The 19,485-nt window shown below is 43.1% G+C and overlaps 1 protein-coding gene across 1 annotated transcript in view; it reads right to left on the reverse strand.

Annotated features, from left to right (window-relative positions):
- The window catches only part of srfbp1 (serum response factor binding protein 1), a 157,116-nt gene that overhangs the window by 71,335 nt on the left and 66,296 nt on the right, over positions 1-19,485 (reverse strand). The gene's annotated exons all lie outside the window — the stretch shown is intronic.

Raw genomic sequence — 19,485 nt, forward strand, 5'->3', positions numbered from 1 at the left:
CACCAATGCAAGCTATGCTTACCAAATAAAGCCACGTAATCTATCACTTCCCAATTAAACCAAGCAAACAGCCATCTTCATAATTGATTGCTAAAAGTGCAAGTTAAAACACAAAGGTATACAACAGGATATAGACATCTTCATAAATGGGCGGAGAAATGGCAGCTGACATTTCATCCAAGCAATAGTGAGGCTCTGCGCAGGCAAATGAGGTTAGTTTATCTTTACCCCATGTTCTGCCCAGACTTTGTGGGCCGAAGGGCCTGTTCCTGTGCTGTGCTTTTCTATGTTGTATTAGAGAGGTTGAACAAAACTTTGTTAAAAGTTCCATTTGAAGAGCATCTTAAAGGAGGTGAGTACTACAATGAATCATTTAGGGGGAATTCCACTGCCACGTTCCACAATAACCGAAGGCTCAACTGCCAGTGAGAGTGTAAATAAAATCAGGGATGCATAATATGTCAGGAATAACTTCACTATGGTATGACGAAGATTGTAACTTATTAGCTACCCACGAACACACTTGTTTCATTTCGTACGGAAACCAGAACATCGGGACATGGTACCAATCAACAAAAAATCATTAAATCTCAATTAACAATTTTCCTTTCACAAATGTAACTGCAATTCGTAAATCAAATAGCAGGTCGTAAACCTGAACTTTTAACTGTCTTTCTTTCCACAAATGCTGCCTGATCTACTGAATGGTTCCAGCACTTTTGGTTTTTATTTCAGATTTCAAGTGTTCTTTTTATTTGAACTAATCCACATTACTAGTCTCCAGAAGGAAGGAAGAATAGCAACCCTGTCACGTTTTATTTGACAACACCTTTTACAAACATTTCCATGCCATCCAGCAGGGAGTAAAGGCAACAAATCTATTTGAGAAATATCCTCGTACAGTGATTTTCCAATAACTGCAGCGATGAAGAAAGCTGCTACATTTTAGTTGGTTACCCCTTTATCGTACCTGCACTGTACAAACGCAGACTGGAGACGGAAAGCAATCAAGGGTAAAATAAAACAAGTGTGAATCATTTTCCATCTGCTGACAATTCCAAACTCCACTTCTCACTGGTTCATGGTCTGAGTTTTTCCATTGCTTCCTGATTAGTCCACTTTTCCATGTTATGGCTTTGATACGGATTTGTTTCTTAGTCTTCTGCAGATCACATTTCACTGCTTTACATCTTTCAACTTCCATTTGTTTCTTATCATCTGATATAGTTACTGATAAGGCAAACGACACATTCCATTAAAAAAAAGCATATGGGACATGGAGCTACTTTAAATAGCCATCGCAGGGGCTATGATCAAAATGATCTTTTTAGACCGTTACCTTGGCTCAGAAGAAGCTTTCACATCTATGAGCCAGACGATTTTGGGTTCAACCACAAATGCAGAGGCAGTAAGAGTGCTGTATTGTTCGAGGAATGGTACTTAATTGTCACATGTACCTGGATTCAAGATTCAAGATTCAAGAGATTCAAGATAGCTTTATTTGTCATCCAATATTGGACGAAATTCAGTCACCCACAGTCCAACAATAAAAGCATTAAATAGGCATTAAAATTACACAACCCCAAAAACACACAAAAAAAAAAGAAACATCCATCAAAGAAACATCCATCACAGTGAGTCTCCTCCAGTCCTCTCCTCACTGCGATGGAAGGCCACAATGTCTTTCCCTTCTCCTGCCGTCTTCTCCCGCAGTCAGGTTGTTGTGGTTGCAGGCCGCGCCGGACGGTCCGCAGCGGCCCGAGCCTAAGGCGAGTCGCAGCTGCTCCCGCAGCCTCCGAAGACGGCCGGCTCCACCGATGATAAGTCCGATCCGGGGCGGGCGAACACGCTGCTGCTGTTGCTGCACGTCGGGGCGGTCGTGGCTCCCGACATTGAAGCCCCCGCCCAGCAGAGAAATATCCCGCGGCATATCTTAGGCCGCGCCGGACGGTGAAATGTCTGCGACCCAAGCCCCGCGATCTGGGGCGGGCGAACCCGCTGCCGCTGCCGGAGCTCCCGATGTCGGCATCCACGCGGCCCGAGCCTAAGGCGAGTAGCAGCCGTTCCCACAGCCTCCGAAGACGGCCGGCTCCGGTGATGGTAAGTCCGGTCCGCGGGCTCAGCGAACCGGAGCCCTGGAGGCCGACAGCTCCAGGAGTTGGGCCGATGGTAGGCCGCAGCAGGAACGGAGACAACACCCAGAAAACAAAGGTCGGGTCTCCGTTCGGAAGGGACACATATTTACAATTTTACAGTTCCCTCCCTCCCCCCCACATACACACATAGTACACAAACACAAAAACACGACATCACAACTACAATTAAGACCAAAAAAAAAACCAACAAAAAAAACCAACAAAAACACAAAGACAAATGGACCGCAGGTAAACCGCAGCTGCTATGGCAGCACCGCCATTTTGGAAGGCAGAAAGGGATGGTGGGGGTGATGCAGTGAAATTTCCTTTTGTGCATACAGTTCAGTAAAAATCTTACTATATACCTAGGCACAATCATACTCAAGTCCAAAAAAGTAAGATTAGCACATTACTCTGAGTTAGTATATAATAACATTTCTGGCATCATCTTGTACCCTTCAAGTTCAAAGTTGTTAAAAATGTGGATCTTATCTTGGCCATAAAAGCGCAATGCCCTGGGCGGTGGCACTGGGTTGGAACTAGCCAGGCAATGTTGTCCATGTCCTCCACCACTGCTCTGTGCTGCTGCAGGCTGTTTCCAATCCACCTGCTCTGGCTCTTGGAGCGGCACCTGATCCAATTGAACCCCAGGCAGCTGCAGGGCGTCCAGCAGCCCACTCCACCAGCACACCGATCTGGACACGTAGACCCACAAATGCGCTATCCCTCACCTCACACGGCCACTGCTCAGCCTGTATCCCGGGGTGCCTCCTGCAGTCAATGTTGCAACATCCTGTGCCCCTGAGAGCACAGGAGGTGAGCCCCAGTCTGTTCACCCCCACCATCCCTTTCTGCCTTCCAGTGAAAGTATAGAGGTAAGTGGCAGGGACAAACAGAACAATAAAGACTAAACACCCTCCTGCTTTATATGATGATTTCTGATTACTTTAAATTTATTTTCTTTCATTTTTCCCTTAACAGAAATAAACTACTGATATTTGCTTTATTGAAACCTTTCAAGCAGCTTAAAATATTCACTGGGCTGGACGAAGATACTTTTCTTGGAACTATCACTCAATTATGATATGCTCGACAAGTGGAGATTTGAGACAACAATATATCGATCCAAAATGGCGGCGCTGCCATAGCAGCTGCGGCTTACCTGCGGTCCATTTGTCTTTGTGTTTTTGTTGTTTTTTTGTCTTAATTGTAGTTGTGATGTCGTGTTTTTGTGTTTGTGTACTATGTGTGTATGTGGGGGGGAGGGGGGGAACTGTAAAATTGTAAATAGGTGTCCCTTCCGAACGGAGACCCGACCTTTGTTTTCTGGGTGTTGTCTCCGTTCCTGCTGCGGCCTACCATCGGCCCAACTCCTGGAGCTGGCGGCCTCCAGGGCTCTGGTTCGCAGAGCCCGCGGATCGGACTTACCATCACCGGAGCCGGCAGTCCTCGGAGGCTGCGGGAGCGGCTGCGACTCGCCTTAGGCTCGGGCCGCGTGAATGCCGACATCGGGAGCTCCGGCAGCAGCAGCGTGTTCGCCCGCCCCGGATCGCGGGGCTTGGGGCGCGGACATTTCACCGTCCGGCGCGGCCTAAGATAGGCCGCAGGATATTTCTCTGCTGGGCGGGGGCTTCAATGTCGGGAGCCACGACCGCCCCGACGTGCAGCAGCAGCGTGTTCGCCCGCCCCGGATCGGACTTATCATCAGCGGAGCCGGCCGTCTTCGGAGGCTGTGGGAGCGGCTGGGACTCGCCTTGGGCTCGGCCCGCTGCGGACCGTCCGGCGCGGCCTGCAACCACAACAACCTGACTGCGGGAGAGGACGGCAGGAGAAGGGAAAGACATTGTGGCCTTCCATCACAGTGAGGAGAGGACTGGAGGAGACTCACTGTGATGGATGTTTTCTTGATGGATGTTTATTTTTTTGTGTGTTTTTGGGGTTGTGTAATTTTAATGCCTATTTAATGCTTTTATTGTTGGACTGTGGGTTACTGAATTTCGTCCAATATTGGATGACAAATAAAGCTATCTTGAATCTTGAATCTTGAATAATATCTGCACCTCCCAAAGTGTCCAAAAACAATTTGAGTGCTGCATATTTCTGCCAGAACATTGCTAAAAGTTTCTCAGAACTAATCCTGTACAGGCTAGGAATGGAGAGGTTCACCAAATCAATTTCAGAAATGGAAAAAGAATAAATACTTCAAAATTGAGTCATGAGCATCTTCCAGGTTTCTCTTAGATGAATAGATGAATGGATGAATACATTTATTGGCCAAGTATGCATATACAAGGAATATGCCTTGGTGCTCCGCTCACAAATGACAACACAAACATACAGTTAACAATTAAGAATAAAGCATAAACACATCAAATCAATAAGGATACACCATTACGGTCTAAACATGTGGGTGAAAATAAACCAGAGCAAAAAAGAAACTACAGACTTTGGTTATTGAATAGAACTATCACTCGTGGAAAAAAGCTGTTTTTATGTCTGGCTGTGGCTGCTTTGACAGTCCGGAGTCGCCTTCCAGAGGGAAGTGCTTCAAAGAGTTTGTGGCCAGGGTGAGAGGTGAGGGTCAGAGATGATCTTACCCGCTCACTTCCTGGCCCTTGCAGTGTACAGTTCGTCAATGGGGAGTATTCAAGAGCGGAGCTGCGGAATGTAGAAGAGACCCTAGTGAGAGCCTCATCTATAATGGAAGAGGGGAAGCCCCGTTTCATGAAGAATGAGGACACCTCTGACGCCCTCGTGTGAAACACCTCATCCCTGGCGCAGATGCGGCGTAGACGGAGGAATTGGGAGTAGGGGATAGACCTTTTGCAGGGGACCGGGTGGGAATTTCAAGAGCGGAGCTGCAGGATGTAGAAGAGACCCTAGTGAGAGCCTCATCAATAATGGAAGAGGGGAAGCCCCATTTCCTTTTTGTGTTCGTTTGTGTTCGTCAATGGGGGGAAGGTTGCAGCCAACAACCTTCTCAGCTGTGCAAACGATCCGTTGCAGCCTCCGGATGTTGTGCTTGGTGGCTGAGCCAAACCAGACCATGATGGAGAAGGCGAGGACGGACTCAATGATAGTAGTATAGAATTGGACCATCATTGCCTGTGGCAGATTGTGTTTCCTCAGTTGCTGCAGGAAGTACATCCTCTGTTAGGCCTTTTTGACTGTGGAGTCAATGGTGGCCCCCCCATTTAAGGTCCCTGGAGATGATGGTTCCAAGGAACTTAAATGATTCCACAGATGTGACTATGGTGTTCTGGATGGTGAGTGGGGGGAGGGGAGGGGGATCTCTTCGAAAGTCTACAATTAGTTCCACTGTCTTGAGAGCATTGAGCTCCAGGTTGTTGCGATGGCACCAGGACGCCAGCTGTGTCACTTCCCATCTGCAGGCAGATTCCTCCCCATCCTAGATCAGTCCAATCAGGGTAGTTTCATCTGCAAACTTGAGGAACTTGACAGAGGAGTCTGTGGAGGTGCAGTCGTTGGTGTAGAGAGTAAAGGAGAGGGGAGAGTACGCAGCCTTGTGGTGCTCCTATGCTGCTTAGATTCCACAGCAGTAGAGCTGCTGTCTCACAGCGTCAAGACATGGGTTCGATCCTGACTGTGGGTGCTGTCAGTGTGGGGTTTGTACGTTGTCCCTGTGACTGCATGGGTTTTCTCCAGGTGCTCCGGTTTCCTTCCTTATTCCAAAGGCCTGCAGGTTTGTAGGTTCATTGGCTACTGTAAATTGCCCCTAGTGTGGAGGACAGAACTAGAGTGCAGGTGATCGCTGTGGACTTGGAGGGACGAAGAGCATGTTTCCGCGCTGTATCTTTAAACAAAACTAAAAATAAAATAATTTACTACCTGATACAGAAAAGGACAGACCTCAAATGATTTAAATTAAATTTACTTTGGATATGTTTCTAAACAAAACACACTTTCATTGTCTAACAATTTATTACTTCAGACCATCAACCACTGAACTATTTCAACAGCATTGCTCAACCTGCTGGGTAAAAAAAATACAGGGAATCCCACGAGATAGCCAGGTTTTAACAAACTGCAAAACCAGACATTATTTTAGAGAGGTAGGAGGTTATTTCCAGATAATAATTTAAAATTTCACAATATGATTGTGAAATATTTGCTGGTAAAAATGTCACGGAATTACACAGCTGCCTGATATTTACAGACTTTTTTTAATCATTCACAGGCAATCAGCTGCCCCTTAACTCAAAGCACAACTCTTACAATTGAACTTGTGCAAAACTACACTCAAGTTAAAACATTCTGCTTGATATGGTAATGATTTCAAAACAATAACATCTTTATTTGGCGTTAATTACATGAGGGGAAGCAAAGAAACAGAGTTATGGCAAAGCAGGGAGAAAGATCTCATACCCCTTTGCTTCTAAGATAGCGGCCAACACAGGCAACTATTTGCGTGCTAGCCACAGAAGCAGATGTACAAACACATATTTCAATCGCTGCACGCTCTTAAATATCTATTTCAACAGCAACACTTTAATTATGTTGAACTATTATCTACCTCTTTGATGACCCTCGGACTATCCTTGATCGGAATTTGCTGGCTTTACCTTGCACTAAATGTTAGTCCCTTATCATGTATCTATTCACTGTAAATGCATTGATTGTAATCATGTATTCTTTCTGCTGACTGGTTAGCAGGCAACAAAAGCTCTGCATTGTACCTTGGTACACATGACAATAAACTAAACTGAAACTGAACTGAGATGGAAGGCAGATAGAAAGAGTAAGGAACAAATAAAGGGTGAATTGGAGGAGTAGGTGGGGTAGGGGTTGAGAAGAACCGAAATGAAAATCACAGTGGGGATTGTGGAGGACAGAATGTGCTTTAATGGAGGAGCCAAAAGATGCTTTGAAGTGGGGGTGGTGCGTTTCCTGTGCCTTAGAACTTCATTTGAAATTTGCTTGCTTTACCGTCTGGCCAAGAGTACAAGCATTACTCAGTGCTACAAGGGCCAATGGCTTTAATACACTGACGAATCTACCTTGCTTGTGCTAGAACACTTCCGAAAGATTCACTTGCAAAACATTTCCACAATTAAGGACACAATATTCTGCTGATGTTATATCGTTCTTCAATTAGCACATCAGCAGTTAAGTCACTTAAAGCCAAGGCTTTACAATGAGTAAATGATTTTTAATTTCATTGAATTTTTACGGGGTTTTTTTCTTGTAGATGTGAGTCTGAGGTCATTATTTATAAAATAAAATCAAAATCAAATAGTCATTTCTAGATTTCACCCCCCCCCTTTCCCAGTTCTCCCACTGTCTTCCTGTCTCCACCTATAGCCTTCCTTTGTCCCGCCCCCCCTGACATCAGTCTGAAGAAGGGTCTCGACCCAAAACGTCACCCATTCCTTCTCTCCTAGATGCTACCTAACCTGCTGAGTTACTCCAGCATTTTGTGATACTCTAGATTTCTGAAAGTAGCTTAGCTTCACCACTTGATACCTAACTTCAGGGAAAGCCTTACTTTAATGAATGCATTAAAAGTAGCATTGAGCAATGTTGTTTGGAGGTTGAGTATAATACTGGGATCATTTACTATTTTAGTGCATAATTGGCGTTCAGGTTACAGCAGGTTAACACTATTGACCAACTCTGATTCATTGTACATGCCGACACCAGCAATAGACATATTAAAAAATGTAACACAGGACTTAATCCCCCGTAAATGATCAAAATCATAGGCAGAACTAAGTGATCAATTATCAATGATTCCGATGAAAGACTAACAGTATTGTGACGAATAATGGTATCAATACAACTAATGGACAGAGGAAAGTGATAGAGGATCCACAACTATAAAGGTAACAGAACCAACCAGAACCAAAATGGTGCCTCTTGCATATGGAACTCAATCAGCTGTTCTGTATATTTTGTACTAACTGTACTTTGTGCTTACGTACGGGGATTGTCTTGCTGATCTGTATGTAAAAAAAGTATTTAACTGTACTTTAGTACACTTGTTAATGAGGAAACCATTGAACCAAATATAAAAAGGTAAAGCTAATGTATTAGCAAACAATTTCACTCAAAGAAACATAAATAAAAGGCTGACTTCACTAAAGATTACTAATCCAATATCCAGCTATAGAAAGATTTGTCTCTGAACCAGCAGCATCTGGTCAAGCAGCAGCTTTGTTAATCACCGAACAATAGGAAAAATAGCTCAGAGGATGACACGTCCAGAAAGGTTGGCCAAATCCAGCAAGGGCAATTATCATCTCATCATCTAATTCACAATAATTGGCTAAGTAATGATAGAGGTCATCAGCAAAGCAATCAAGCACCAGCTGCCTGTTTACCAGCACGATAGACAATAGACAATAGACAATAGACAATAGGTGCAGGAGTAGGCCATTCAGCCCTTCGAGCCAGCACCGCCATTCAATGCGATCATGGCTGATCACTCTCAATCAGTACCCCGTTCCTGCCTTCTCCCCATACCCCCTCACTCCGCTATCCTTAAGAGCTCTATCCAGCTCTCTCTTGAAAGCATCCAACGAACTGGCCACCACTGCCTTCTGAGGCAGAGAATTCCACACCTTCACCACCCTCTGACTGAAAAAGTTCTTCCTCATCTCCGTTCTAAATGGCCCACCCCTTATTCTCAAACTGTGGCCCCTTGTTCTGGACTCCCCCAACATTGGGAACATGTTATCTGCCTCTAATGTGTCCAATCCCCTAATTATCTTATATGTTTCAATAAGATCCCCCCTCCTCCTTCTAAATTCCAGTGTATACAAGCCCAATCGCTCCAGCCTTTCAACATACGACAGTCCCGCCATTCCGGGAATTAACCTAGTGAACCTACGCTGCACGCCCTCCATAGCAAGAATATCCTTCCTCAAATTTGGAGACCAAAACTGCACACAGTACTCCAGGTGCGGTCTCACCAGGGCCCGGTACAACTGTAGAAGGACCTCTTTGCTCCTATACGCAACTCCTCTTGTTACGAAGGCCAACATTCCATTGGCTTTCTTCACTGCCTGCTGAACATGCATGCTTCCTTTCATTGACTGATGCACTAGGACACCCAGATCTCGTTGAACTCCCCCCTCCTCCTAACTTGACACCATTCAGATAATAATCTGCCTTTCTATTCTTACTTCCAAAGTGAATAACCTCACACTTATCTACATTAAACTGCATCTGCCATGTATCCGCCCACTCACACAACCTGTCCAAGTCACCCTGCAGCCTTATTGCATCTTCCTCACAATTCACACTACCCCCCAACTTAGTATCATCTGCAAATTTGCTAATGGTACTTTTAATCCCTTCGTCTAAGTCATTAATGTATATCGTAAATAGCTGGGGTCCCAGCACCGAACCTTGCGGTACCCCACTGGTCACTGCCTGCCATTCCGAAAGGGACCCATTTATCCCCACTCTTTGCTTTCTGTCTGTCAACCAATTTTCTATCCATGTCAGTACCCTACCCCCAATACCATGTGCCCTAATTTTGCCCACTAATCTCCTATGTGGGACCTTGTCGAAGGCTTTCTGAAAGTCGAGGTACACCACATCCACTGACTCTCCCTTGTCAATTTTCCTAGTTACATCCTCAAAAAATTCCAGTAGATTTGTCAAGCATGATTTCCCCTTCGTAAATCCATGCTGACTCGGAACGATCCCGTTACTGCTATCCAAATGCTCAGCAATTTCGTCTTTTATAATTGACTCCAGCATCTTCCCCACCACTGATGTCAGACTAACTGGTCTATAATTACCCGTTTTCTCTCTCCCTCCTTTCTTAAAAAGTGGGATAACATTTGCTATTCTCCAATCTACAGGAACTGATCCTGAATCTATAGAACATTGAAAAATGATCTCCAATGCTTCCACTATTTCTAGAGCCACCTCCTTAAGTACTCTGGGATGCAGACCATCAGGCCCTGGGGATTTATCAGCCTTCAGTCCCATCAGTCTACCCAAAACCATTTCCTGCCTAATGTGGATTTTCTTCAGTTCCTCCATCTCCCTAGGTTCTCCGGCCCCTAGAACATTTGGGAGATTGTGTGTATCTTCCTCAGTGAAGACAGATCCAAAGTAACGGTTTAACTCGTCTGCCATTTCTTTGTTCCCCATAATAAATTCCCCTGCTTCTGTCTTCAAGGGACCCACATTTGCCTTGACTATTTTTTTCCTCTTCACGTACCTAAAAAAACTTTTGCTATCCTCCTTTATATTATTGGCTAGTTTACCCTCGTACCTCATCTTTTCTCCCCGTATTGCCTTTTTAGTTAACTTTTGTTGCTCTTTAAAAGAGTCCCAATCCTCTGTCTTCCCACTCTTCTTTGCTATGTTATACTTCCTCTCCTTAATTTTTATGCTGTCCCTGACTTCCCTTGTCAGCCACAGGTGTCTCTTACTCCCCTTAGAGTCTTTCCACCTCTTTGGAATAAATTGATCCTGCAACCTCTGCATTATTCCCAGGAATACCTGCCATTGCTGTTCTACCGTCTTCCCTGCTAGGGCCTCCTTCCAATCAATTTTGGCCAGCTCCTGCCTCATGCCTCTGTAATCCCCTTTGCTATACTGTAATACCGACACTTCCGATTTTCCCTTCTGCCTTTCCATTTGCAGAGTAAAACTTATCATGTTGTGATCACTGCCTCCTAATGGCTCTTTTACCTCTAGTCCCCTTATCAGATCAGGATCATTACACAACACTAAATCCAGAATTGCCTTCTCCCTGGTAGGCTCCAGTACAAGCTGTTCTAAGAATCCATCTCGAAGGCACTCTACAAACTCTCTTTCCTGGGGTCCATTTCCAACCTGATTTTCCCAGTCTACCTGCATGTTGAAATCTCCCATAACCACCGTAGCATTACATTTTTGACACGCCAATTTTATCTCCCGATATGTTAGATTTGCCGGAATCACTTGGCCTTAGAGCTTGAATCTAAATGTGACATAGAAATATCTTTTCTTACAGGGCCACATTAAACCAAGGATGGAGCAAGGCAGTCTAATAAAAATGAAATCTATAAGCAGACAGAAGACCCCTTGTAGCTAGGATTGCACTTGGCACAAAGAAAAGTGGTTGCATTTAGAATCAGAATCAGAATAGCCTTTATTGTCATCCAAAAAATCATATCTTTTGGAGAAATTCCATTACCCACAGTCCAACAATAAGAAGCAATAAAAATAAAGCAATAACACACACAATCACAAAACCAACACAAAACAAAAACAAAAATATCCATCACAGAGAGTCTCCTCCAGTCACCTCCTCACTGTGATGGAAGGCCAGAATGTCTTTTCTCTTCCCTGCTGTCTTCTCCCGCGGTCAGGCTGTTGAACATGCCACGTCAGGACGGTCGGGGCTCCCGACATTGAAGCCTCCCGCCGGGCAGAGAAAATCCCGTGGCCTATTCCAGGTCGCGGCGGACGGTGAAATGTTCGCAGCAGGCCGACCCAAGCCCCGCAATTCGGGGCGGGCGAAGACGCTGCCGCTGCTGGAGCTCCCGATATCGACCCCCACCCAGGGGCCTGCGAGCTTCCGACATCCATGCGGCCCACGGCCGAAGCCCCCGGAGCCTCCGAAGGCAAGTCGCAGCCGCACTCGCAGCGCTACCACAGCCTCCGAAGGCAGCCAGCTCCGCAGGTGGTGAGTACAGTCCGCGGGCTCTGCGAACCAGAGCCCCAGGTGGTCCCAGCTGGAGGCCGCCAGCTCCAGGTGTTTGGCCGATGGTAGGCCGCAACGGGAATAGAGACACGACCCAGAAAAAAGATCATGTCTTCGTGCGGAAGAGACTATTTTTACAGTTCCCCCCCACACATAGCACACAACCACAAAAAAACACTACATCACATCCAAACACTACAATTAAGACAAAAAACACAAAAGACAAACGGACTGCAGGCGAGCCGCAGCTGCTGCGCAGCGCCGCCACTTCCTGTGTGGGTTTATGAGGTGAAGAAATGTTCTTAGTTGGCACATCAACACCGACTTGCTTAATGCTGTGTCCATGGGCAAACAACGTGAAGTCATTTCATTGATTATTTTTTATACAATGCAGGGTTAGAGAGAAGCTGTTGGTTGATGATTTCTGTATTTGGATCAATTTTTCAGATAATGAAGCAGTCCACGTCTACATGCAGCAATATACGGATGACGTCCAAACGCAAGCTGAAAACGGGCAAGTAATAAATATTATGTTACGAAAGTGTCAAGCAATGACCAACACCAATTGATGCGCATCTCCATGACATTCATTTACATCTTCGTCACTAAATCCTCCACTATTGGAAGATCACCAGAAACTAACAGCTACTGTTAATGTATGGTGAGGAACTCCTGTTATTTTCTAAACTTGTCCACCGGCAACAAGATAAATGCCAGAAGTGTGATGGAATATTCTCTATGTGCTTGTCGGGTGCACACGAAACAATACTCAGATAACACCCAAGAAAAAGAAACTCACTTGATCTACCCATTTCCACTGCATAAATATCCATTCCCTTCACTACTATTGGCACACCGTAGTAATATTATCATCTAGAAAATCCATCCACTGTAATGATTTGTTTCTTTTGCCACTTTTCCCAAAACCACAATCCCTACAATCACAAGAACAAAGGCAGAAGGTGCAAATTGACCTCTATGTCAAACAGCATCTCAAATTCTCTCATCACTGCTGTTACACGGTACAAAGAACATCACAGCACAGAAAGAGGCCCTTCAGCCCACAATATCTGTTGCGAACATGTCAAGTTAAACTAAACTTCTCTGCCTGCACATATCCTTCAATACCCAACACATACACGTGCCTATCCAAAAGCCTTCAAAATTACCCTATCATATCTGCCTCCACTACTAACTCAAGCAGCATGTTCCAGGCACCCACCACTGCATAAAAACATTCTCCACACATCTCCTTTAAAGTTGCAACTCTAACTCCAAATTCACCGACTATACCGTTGTTGGACGAATACGGATGACGGCAAGTCAGAATGCAGGAGGAAGATCGATTGACTGACCGAATGGTGTCAGAACAACAACCTCGCTCTCGACATCAGTAAAACTAAGGAACTGATTGTTGACATTGGAAGAAGGACAAGGATCCACAAACGTCTTCATCGATGGGGCAGTGGTGGAGTGAGTCAAACACACCAATTCCATGTTTCTGAAGATCTGTCCTGGGCCCAGCACATTGATGCAATCTTAAAGAAAACCCATCAATGCCACTACTTCCTTAGAAGATTGAGGAGATTTGGTATGTCAACAAATAGTCTTTTAAACCCCTGCAGGTGTACAGTAGAGAGCATATTGACTGATTGCATCACAGCCTGGTTCGGCAACTTGAATGCCTAGGAACGAAGAAGATTGCAAAAATTGGTGAACGCTGCCCAGTCCATCATGCGTACCGACCTCCCCACCATTGAAAGGATCTAGAGGAGTTGCTGCCTCAAAAAAGCAGACAGCAGAGACCGATGCCACCTTGGCCACACTCTTATTTCAGTCCTGCCATCGGGAAAAAGGTACAGGAGCCTGAAAACTGTAATGTCCAGACTCAGTGCTGTTGCAAGTAAGAATTTCATTGTTCCGTTTCAGAACAAAATGACAATAAAACACCCTTGACATTAGGTATATACTTCCACCTTATTTCCAACCTCCCAAAGTACAACTCACATTTGCTCAGATTTAACTCCAGCTTCCATTTATCTGCCCATTTAAGAAAAGGTTTATAATCCCACATATACTCATATCCAACCTTTGGTTCAAAACTCTCCCTATCTAGCCTATTTGCAATGTCTCAAATTAGTCTGTTTACACCCCAATAATTAATATTTAAATGTATAATCAACATGCCATTTTCCCCCACTATCATATATTTTAAAATATTAACCATGAATAGACTGTAGTTGACAATATTTAATAATTATTGGAGATTATGAAATAAACGATCTATATCAATAGCTGTTCTTAAAGTTTCCATAATGCACTGGTAACTTTGTCTCAAAGTTGTAGTCAGTTTTGTTCCTCTCCTGTGGTGCTCTGAATGTTCCAGGCCAAATTTATCTCCAATGTTTCTCCCATTTGCAGGTTTGGTTTTACTTCCACTGCCAGCATTCCTGATTTTTGGATACCAGTAGCTGTGAACCATTTTCATTTGAGTCATGTGGCTATCCTCTGCAAAACAACTTAGTGACAAAAATAGATCTCAGAACCACTGCTCAGAATGTCAAAAGGACAAGAATAATTAACTGTTTTTAAAAAATATATAAAGGGTAATCTGCCTTTTATTAGTAAATATGATAATATTTGTGAAACTCTATGTTCTTTTCAAACCACTGGACGTCCTTTCTGGCTTGCCATCGTAAATACCAAATTTCAAAGAGAAAACAAAGAAAAAAGATAGGCCATGCTGTTCTTATGAATCACTTTATAGTGTTCACCAATGCCTTCCATTCAATAAAGTATAAAGATTTACCCAGTTACATTATTTGGATGTGTAAAATCAAATGAGTGATAGACCCAGCGTAAATCTAATACAATGAATCGTTGAAAAAACTACGGTTCATATTTGTTTGCTATATGTTAAAAGAGGTTAGCAGCTGTCACTATATTGGAGTTAATTTCTGTATTTTGAGTGGTGCTTACAAATATAAAAATACTGATGAATGCAGAAAATCCGGTAGCCAACACAGCCGGAACCACAAAATGTTCTGAGTTAATGACAATAATCTACATTTATCACATCAGTTATGGAAGTAGCTTGAATATTTATTTGGGAATAGTCCCATTGTATTGAGAGGGAAGCCAAGACTTATTTTTTCTTCCTTAATACAACAACACAACAGTGCAGCATTCCCTCAGTACTACATTGAAGAGTCAAATGACCAAAATACTCAACCATGGGTCCTAACCAGAATAGGGCTTTCTGTGTGGGTGGATCTCCTGGTGTTGATATTCAAAAGAACAGGGGTTAGGTGGAGATTCTTGCACAAATGTTTTTTAAAAACCATGTGCGTCATTATCTTGAATTCATGCTTTATTTATGAATTGATGCAGATTTTGTGGTGTGATACTGAATAAATGTCCTATATTCTAAACCTGTAAATATATACCAAATGGAGGTCCAAAAAGAATGCAAGCATGAAAAGAAACGACAGTAGGCCATTTCTTTTGTGCACCATTGTTCAAAAAGATCATTCACAACCTTTGCTGCCCTAAACACATATCCCTCGATTCCTTTGATTTCTAAAAATCGATCGACTATTAATAGTATTATTCTAATTATTTCTCAGAGCTTCTTCCTCAGCAGATCTTAATGTATGAATTGACAATAATACTTCCACCTTGATAACAATCAGCACCTCAAGGTTGTGTGCTCAGTCCCTTGCTCTACACTCTTTATGCCCATGACTGTCCAGCTAGACACGATTTAAACAACAGGAAGGGAGATCAATAATCTATCTATCAATAATCTGATTGAATGGTTCCAGAACAACAATCCCAGCATTAACAAGACCAAGGATTGAGGATTCACAAACCTGTCGTCATTAGTGGAACGGCAGTGGAGAATGTCAACATTAAATTTTTAGGCAGCACCTCTCTGAAGATTTTTCCTGCGCCCATCATCCCAATGACACAATCACAGTGAAAGCTTATCAACAACTCTACTTCCTTAGAGGTTTGAGAAACACAGAAAAGAGGTGCAGGAGTAGGCCATTCGGCCCTTCATGCCAGCACCGCCATTCAATATGATCATGGCTGATCATCCAAAATCAGTACCCCATTCCTGCTTTTTCCCCATATCCCTTGATTCAGTTAGCCCCAAGAGTTAAATCTAACTCTTTTGAAAACATCCAGTGAATTGGCCTCCATTGCTTTCTGTGGCAGAGAATTCCACAGATTCACAATTCTCTGGGTGAAAATGTTTCTCCTCATCTCAGTCCTAAATGGCCTACCCCTTATTCTTAAACCGTGACCACTGGTTGTGGACTCCCCCAAACATGGAGAACATTTTTCCTGCAGGTCTCAGGCATTCAAACCTGGCAACGCAGATTCACACAGGAAGTCCAGGTAAGAATAAGATAAGGCCATCAGAGAATAAAATTGTAATCTTATAGTGAGGGCATGAAAAGTGGCTATGGTTCTAAATGGATTTTTGCACTACCATGATTAAAGAATCAACTATACAGGCAAAGCAACTGATGTTAATGAAAACAAAGTGCATTCAATTTTGTACATGATAGAGAATAACGAGTGATCCAACATCTTTTAGCAATTGAAAAATCACTGGGCCTGGTTACAAAGGAGCACGGGTGGTTCTATAATTTTCCAACATCTTGGCCTGAAGAATCCTTATAGGACAAGATTGCTAATGTGTGTGAAGATTTTGACCGTCATTCTCTTTGGCTCCAGGAATAAAGTTGGAGGACAAAAAGAATGTTAAAATGACATCATTATTTAAAAAGAGTTTAAAAAAAAGATTGATCAGAAATAATACCAAGTGACAGTGCAAAGCATAATAGTCAAAAGATAATTAAGGATAGTCTCCACAGACATAAGAGATACAAGGACACACAGTTGAACAATCACATCTGAGACGCCTCATTGAATCTTCTGAAGAGGTAACCTCTGGGTTTAATAAGGGGTACTGTATTGAATGCCTTCATACGATTCTTGGTTTAGTAAGTTACAGATGAAAACCATTTGTTTAATTGAGTCCATGCTGAGGCTATTCAGTCCCATTCCTGTAGCCTGGCAAAACATCTTAGCTCAAGTGCCTGTCTCATTCACTCTTGAAAGTTGCAATTGACAGTGTTTCCAGCACTCTCACAGACAGTAAGCTCCAGAGAAGAACCTGAGAATGGAATCTCTCCCGCCAATTCCTGCATGTAACAATTTCTGACTTTTGCATTAAATACAACCTGCACTTTGGCTACTATGCATTCATACATAAGTCGCTAGTCTTCAATATATTAGCAAAATGTGTGACAAAGTACCATAAAGCACATTGATTTAGAAAAGTAAAAGCCCATGAGATACACGACAAAGTGGAAAGCTGGATCCAAAATTAATTCAGGCAAAAGAATTAGTGGGTGGACAAATGTCTTTGTGATTGGAAGTCTGTTACAGACTGGGGTTTGAAATGGACAACGTGGAAATGTATGACTCATTTCGAAAGTGCCACGATGAGCAGTCAAACTGCTTTGTACCAGGAAATGGAAAGTGAGGTTGGCCTCATTTTATTGAGTGGCCTGGATAAGATGGGCTGAAGGGTCACCTTCTGCACTATCAATTTCCATGATTCAATGATGCAGCATAGATGTACTAAGAACTGTTGATTTTTTTTTCAGTGACACGGGTTAATGAAGGAATGGGTGGGTCAGGAAAGAGAGAAAGAGACATGTCTGGAAACTGTTGCGGCTGCTTAGCTCTTTTGATGATTCTAAAAATGTATTTGCTTTTGAATATAGCCAACATGGGAAAGCAAAAACAACCAAATGAAATAGAAATTAAAGTCCAACACACATATACAGCATTCCTTAAAATGTAACAGTCGTGATAGAATTGATGCTGTTCCAACAGGCCACTTTTTACAGCTGCTTTGAAGATGTAAAAAAGATAAATGTAGATAACACTGTAGGAATTTTGCATTGGCAGAAGGTACGAGGTCTTCATATCCATATTTTCCACACTAAAGGCGGTTGAAATCTGGAATGCACTGTCTGAGGTGGTGAGGAGGCATGTGTTTTCACAATATTTAGATAGGCATTTCAAATACCTATTGCAGAGAAAACATGAGCTGAATGCTGGAAAACAGGAAAAGTACAAGACACGTACTTGATGGCCAACACAGATATGGTAGGCTGAAGGGCCTGCTTACCTGCTATTATGACTTTATAATTGACACAGTATTTAATTGTTCATGATATTTATTATTCATAAAAAATAAAGTTACAAATGCAAAGTCTCACATATGTAATATTTTAGTTTGTTGACATGGAATTTAAATTGGTTGTTCCTTTGATATGCACTGTACCAACTAATGAAAAGGAAAATGGCACAAATACAAAACTGACATTTTTAACATTCCAGATTGTGAGCATTTGCATTTTTTTTTAAAGTACTATTTAGTAGAAAAACAGAAAAAAGCTGGAGATACAGGTCAAGAAGTCAAGCAGCATATGTGAGGAGTTAACATTTCAAGTCAATGACTATCATAAGTGGAAAAGTAAGAAAACAAAGTGTTTCAAGTTACAGAGGGGAATTGGTGGAAAGAAGAAAGACGATGTCTGTTTAGGATGGAGGGAAAAAAAGTATAGCTTACACAACCGATGATGATGCCAGAGAAACGCAAGAGTAAAACTGCATGTTTTTAATGCGTACTTTTAAAATTGTTCACATCTGAACAACTTTACCGATTCTTTAAAAATATTTGTTTTAAACAACAAATCTATTTATCAAATGTCCTCAAATCAATATTTCATCATTCATAATACTGAACTGTTGTTGGTTCCCTAGTTAAGGAGAGAGGGCTTTTCTATGTAAAGGATGGTTACAAGGGAACGCTGAGGCACTGTATAAGAAGGGACAGAGCTGTCTACTTTCTGAGGAGGCTCCGCTCTTTCAATGTCTACAGTAAGATGCTGCATATGTTCTATCAATCAGTGGTGACCATTGCCATCTTATACACTGTCGTGTGCTGGGGTAGCAGGGTAAAGAACAGAATTTACAAGGTCATCAGGAAGGCTGGCTCAGACCTGGGGGTGGAGTTGGGTTCACTGGTGATGGTTTTGGAGGGGAGGATGCTCCTCAAACTGCAGAGCATCTTGGACAATACAGCTCACCCCCTCCATGACACACTGGCCAACCTGAGGAGCACATTCAGCAACAGACTGGTTCCACCAAGATGCAGCACAGACGCCGCAGGAGGTCTTCTCCCTGTGGCTATCAAACTGTACAACTCCTCCTCGTTCTGTCGTGGGGTAGACTTAATTCCCTTCACCCTCCCCCCTCCACAATCCTTGCACATCCCCAATCCTGGGCTCGTCACTTTAATTCCATGTTTCATGTATCTTGTTGTGTTTTATGACTGTTGGCGGACCAATTACCCTCCTGGGATAAATAAAGTTCTATCATTTTGATAGAACTGGAACATCTGGAATTCTTTCACCTGGAAAGTGGAGACGAGGACATTTAAAGGGGAGATAGATACATTTTTTGAAACATTGGGGAAATCGGGGTTATGGAAAAAACCTTGGGAAAAAAAGTTGAGGCCACAGACAGTCAGCCATGTATTGTATGGGATGGCAGGTTTAAATGATCAGGTGGCCCATTTTTGCTCTATTT

This window comes from Rhinoraja longicauda, chromosome 3 (assembly GCF_053455715.1).
Source record: "Rhinoraja longicauda isolate Sanriku21f chromosome 3, sRhiLon1.1, whole genome shotgun sequence".
NCBI lineage: Eukaryota > Metazoa > Chordata > Chondrichthyes > Rajiformes > Arhynchobatidae > Rhinoraja > Rhinoraja longicauda.